Here is a 5,445-nt window from a genome sequence, read left to right on the forward strand (position 1 = left end):
TGTTATCAGTACTTTCATTCCAGTTTGTTGCAGAATAGTATGGCTTTGCGTAGGTGGATATACCACATATTCTGTATCCATTTATCAGCTGATGAACAATTGGGCCGTTTCCATGATTTTTGCTATTTTAAACATACTGCCATAAATATTCATGTACACATTTTTATGTGGACACATGCTTTGCCTTCTCTTGGGTATATACTTAGAACTGGATTTGCTGGTTCATATGGCTGGTTCAACATTTTGCAGAACTGCCAAATTGGTTTCCAAAGTAGTTGCACAATATTATATTCCCAACACCAATGTTTGAGAGGGTTCCATTGTCTCCACATCCTCACCAATACTTTCTGTTGTCGTTTTTTATTATAATCATCCTAGTGGTTATGAAGCACTATATCATTGTGTGTTTGATTTACCTTTTCCTGATTAATAATGTTGGAGGTGTTTTCATGAGTTTGCTGTTTGTACATATGTCTAGTGAATTTTGTATTCATACTCTTTGCTCATTTTTAAAAGAGGGTAATTTGTATGCATATTATTGCGTTGTAAATGTTCTTTACATTTTTTTTTTACTAAATTCCTCATCAGATATGCAATTTAAAAATATTTTCTCCCATTTTGTGGTTGTATATTTACTTTCTTGAAGACATTGTTTCAACTTAAAAGTTGTACATTTTGGAGCCCAATTTATTTTTTCTTCGTAGATTTTATTTATTTTTTATTTGAGAGAGAGTGTGTGAGTAGGGGGAGGAGCAGAAGGAGAGAGACAAGCAGACTCCACACTGAGTGTGGAGCCCAAAATGGCACTTGATCTCACACCCTGAGATCATGACCTGAGCCAAAGTCAAGAGTCAGATGCTTAACTGACTGAGCCACTCAGAGGCCCCTTTTTCTTTTATTACTTGCCCTTTTGGTATCACCTGTAAGAAAACATTGTCTAACACAAGATCACAAAGATTTATACCTACATTATTTTCTTTTTTTTTTTTAAGATTTTATTTATTTATTTGACAGAGAGATCACAAGCAGGCAGAGAGGCAGGCAGAGAGAGAGGAGGAAGCAGGCTCCCTGCTGAGCAGAGAGCCCGATGCGGGGCTCGATCCCAGGACTCTGAGATCATGACCTGAGCCGAAGGCAGCAGCTTAACCCACTGAGCCACCCAGGCGCTCCTATACCTACATTATTTTCATAGAATTTTATAATTTTAGCTCATACATTCGTCATGTTGGATCCATTTCAAGTTAAATTTTGTCTATGGTGTAGGTGGGAGTCCAATTATTATTTTTTTTCCATATGGGTATCCCATCGTTCCAGGGTCATTTTTTAAAAAGACCACTCTCTCCTCATTGAATTGTCTTGGTACTTTTGTCAAAAATCAATTGACCATAAATGTAAAGGGTTATTTCTGGACTTGCATTTGTAATCCCACTGATATTTCTATCTTGATATATCAGTGAGATAGAACATATCACTGAGATAACAGTGGTAACAGGGATAATGGATAATAATAGGATAGAAGACACTTATGTCTATCCTTATACCAGTACCACACTGAATTGATTGCTATAGATTGTTAGCATGTTTGGAAATCAGGCAATTAAAAACTCCAATTTCCTTTTTTTTTTTTTTTTCAAGATTTCTTTGACTATCTGGGTCCTTTGAATTTCTTTTTTTTTTTTTTTAATTTAGGTATAGTTGACATGCAATGTTACATTAGTTTCAGGTGTCCAACATAGTGATTTAACATGTTTATACACTGTTCTATGTTAAACACAAGTGTAACTACCATCTGTCCATATTATAATATACATTGTAGTAACAATGCATATTACAGTATCATTGACTGTATTCCTTATGCTGTGTCCTTTATTACCTGACTCATTCATTCCATAAGTGGAAACCTGTATCTCCCTCTTCTCTTCACCCATTCTGTCCGATCCCCCTACCCCCCCACCCCGACCCCTCTGGCAACCAGCAGTTGGCCTCTGTACTTATAGGTCTGATTCTGCTTTTTGTTTGTTTATTCATCTGTTGTTGTTATTATTGTTTTTAGATTCCACTTATGAGTGAATTCATGTGGTATTTGTCTTTCTACACCTCAGTAACATATTTCACTTTGCATCATACCCTCAAGTCCCTTGCATTTTGATATAAATTTAAGAATCAGCTTATTGGCTTGATTGGTGGCAAAGGCAGTAGAATGTTAGTTCCAAGATCTTACCAGGAGGCTGCTAGGCCTTCCTTGGTGCCAGCCATGCCCCATTCCATGAAGAGATGGTGGTGCTCAACAGTTCCTTCCCCGTGCCTCCTGCACTCCTACCATGGCCAATCAGGGGCTGGTGACCGGTAGAGGTGGGAAGGGCCCAAATCCTCCTGGTACTACACCCAGCCAGTGCCCATCCCTAATGCCAGTACAACTGCTGGGCAGATGGTCTGCATGCAGCAACCAGTATCCTTCTTCAACTCCACCGCCCAGTCCAGATGTGTTGTCCTTCCTGCAACAAGACACTTGTGACACAGCTTTCCTGTCATACCAGTGCCCTCAGCTGGCTCTCCTGTGGGAACCTGTGTCTGCTGGGGTACATTAGTGGGCAGCTGCTTCATCCCTTTCTGTGTAGACACCCTGCAGTACGTGGGCCTCTGCTGTCCCAACTGCAAAACTCTCCTAGGCACTACAAGTGTTTGCAGGACTCAGCTGGACCTGGAAGGAGCAGCATCTGCAGAAAGTGCTCTCTGGCTCTCATCCAGTGCTGCCCCTGGTGGGAGTTCCACCTTGGTGATCTCATCTCTCCAGGGGCTTCAACTTTGTGTCTTATCTTGAGGAAAACATATTGCAAAGGTAACACACTTCCAGAACCCCTGAGATTGCTTGCTTGGAGTGGTGCACAGGCCATGCAAAGACATTCACCTTGAGTGCTGGCTCAAGGGTTTCCTGCCTCCCGTGACCCCAAGTCACCCCATCTAACAGTGACCATTGCCCTGTCTGGTAATTTAACATTGGCCAGCTTCTTTCCTTGCTTCTGTAGCCCTCTCTGGAAGCAGTCTCAAACAGAGAAGGCATGATTGCCTTATTTTTGAGACTCTTCTGGCCTGAATACAGCTGACTCAGCCTTAAGTGTCTGCGATCATGTTCATCAGATTCATCTGTTCCCACTTCTGACTTCTGACTTTGGTTCAGTTGGTGCGGGACCCCCCTCTGCCCAAAAAAAAAGAAGAAGATTCAGCTTGCTAATTTTTGCAAACAATAATAATAAATAAATAAAGCCAGCTGGGATTTTGATAGGGATTCTCTTAAATCTTTAGATAAATATAGGGATAATTGCCATTTTAACAATATTAAGTCCTCCAACTAATCAAAATACATGTTTATTTATTTATTTATATATATTATATATATTAAAGATTTTGTTTATTTGTTTGACAGACAGAGATCATAAGTAGGCAGAGAAGCAGGCAGAGAGAGAGGGGGAAGCAGGCTCCCTGCTGAGCAGAGAGCCCAATGTGGGGTTTGATGTGGAGCTCGATCCCAGGACCTCAAGATCATGACCCGAGCCATAAGCAGAGGCTTTAACCCACTGAGCCACCCAGGCATCCATATATATATATATATATATCTTTTTAAATTACTTTCAATAATGTTTCAAAGTTTCAGTATACAACTTTGTACTTTTGTTAAATACATTCTTAAATATGCTATTTTGGGGATGCTTTTAAAAAGGAAGCTTTTTCTATTCTATGTTAAGACAGATAATTGATATTTGTATATTGAACTTGTATTCTGCAGCATTTCTGAATTTTTAAAAATTACTTCAAAGAGTCTGTGAGTTTCTTAGGAGTTTCTAAACATGTAATCATGTCATTTGCAAATATGGTTTTTTCCTTTTAAATGTGGATACGTTTTAGTTAACCTTTTATTTATTTTGCCTAATTGTCCTGTGTACTGGGTCGAATACGTTCTTCTTCAAAATTCATGTCCACCAGCACCTCCGAATGTGATCATGTTTGGAAATAAGACCTTTGCAAGTATAACTGGTTGAATAAGATGAAGACATTCTGCCTTAGAGAAGATTCTAAAGCCAAGAGTTGGTGTTCTTGCAAAAAAGCTATGTGAAGAGACACAAACACAGAGACAGGGAAATAACCAGGAGAAGATGGAGGAAGAAATTGGAGTGAAGCGGCTGTAAGACAAGGATGATAAAGATTGCTGGCAACTACCAGAAGTGAGAAAGCGGCAAAGGATCCTCCCCTATAGTCTTCAGAGTGAGCATGACCTTGCCAACTTCTTGACTTTTAGCCTCTTTAATTGTGAGAGAATATATTCATGTTATTTTAAGCCACCCAATTTGTGATACTTTGTTGTGGAAAACTTGGGAAGTTAATGCATCATAGAAAAACATGGCTTTGGAGTCAGATTGACCTGAGGTGGATTCCAGCAGTCTGTCACTAATTAGCTCTGAGTCACTGAGCAAATAATTCAAGTTTTTTGGTGCCCTTTTCATCCTATGAAATGGGATTAAGGAAAACCACACATTGTGAAGTTTGTAATGGATAATTTATAACTAATACTAATAAATTTTAAAAATCGTATTTATTATTGTTGCAGTTGTTGCTATTAAGTGAAACTGTGTAACTAGTGGAGCTTCTATATAAAAAAGAATCCTAAAACTCAGTTCTCCTACTGAGGAAAATATCATAGACAGTTAACACGTCAGTTTGACAATTTCCTCTCTGTGCTTTTGGCTGAATTTGGATTATCCTCCTTAATTATGAATAGTTTCATGCTCTTCTGATTATAAAATATAAATTAGACTAGGGGCGCCTGGGTGGCTCAGATGGTTAAGCATCTGCCTTCAGCTCAGGTCATGGTCTCTGGATCCTGGGATGAAGCCCCACGTTGGGGTCCCTTTTCAGCGGGGAGGCTGCTTCTGCCTCTTACTCTCCCCCTGCTCATGGTCTCTCTCTCATTCCCTTTATCTCTCTGTCTCAAATGAATACATAAAATCTTTTAAAAATATGTAAATTAGACTATTCTAAAGGGACAAATACTGTGCTTAGTAAACATCCATCCCATCACGGATCCCATCTTCTGCTTAGATGGTCACCTTCTCCCCACCTTATCACTGAGATGACATTGCTTGACTCACCAAGAGTACATTCTACAATGTCAGTTGAAACTGCAGCGTGGCTCTGACCATTCCAGAATGCAACAGAGCCAACATCATTAACAGGACAGGCTCTGCTGCTAACGGCTGCTTGTTTTCTTCCTGTCAAGTTTACATTTCCTAGGGTGAGAAGCTAGGTGAGATGAAATAGAGCAGGCTTTTAGAAAGCTCTTGACAGATGGGTTCTCTGACTGTTTATAGCCTAGAAGGATCAATAGAAATCTGTCACACACACACACACACAATCCTGCTCAAGGTAATGAGCATTGACGAATACAATTTT

The 5,445-nt window shown here is 39.7% G+C and overlaps 1 pseudogene; it reads left to right on the forward strand.

Moving 5' to 3' along the window:
- The first annotated feature begins 2,200 nt into the window (after positions 1 to 2,200).
- LOC125079696 (lipopolysaccharide-induced tumor necrosis factor-alpha factor homolog) lies at positions 2,201 to 2,821 on the forward strand (annotated as a pseudogene).
- Positions 2,822 to 5,445: the final 2,624 nt, after the last annotated feature.

The sequence above is a fragment of the Lutra lutra genome, chromosome 10, assembly GCF_902655055.1.
Source record: "Lutra lutra chromosome 10, mLutLut1.2, whole genome shotgun sequence".
Taxonomy (NCBI): Eukaryota; Metazoa; Chordata; class Mammalia; order Carnivora; family Mustelidae; genus Lutra; species Lutra lutra.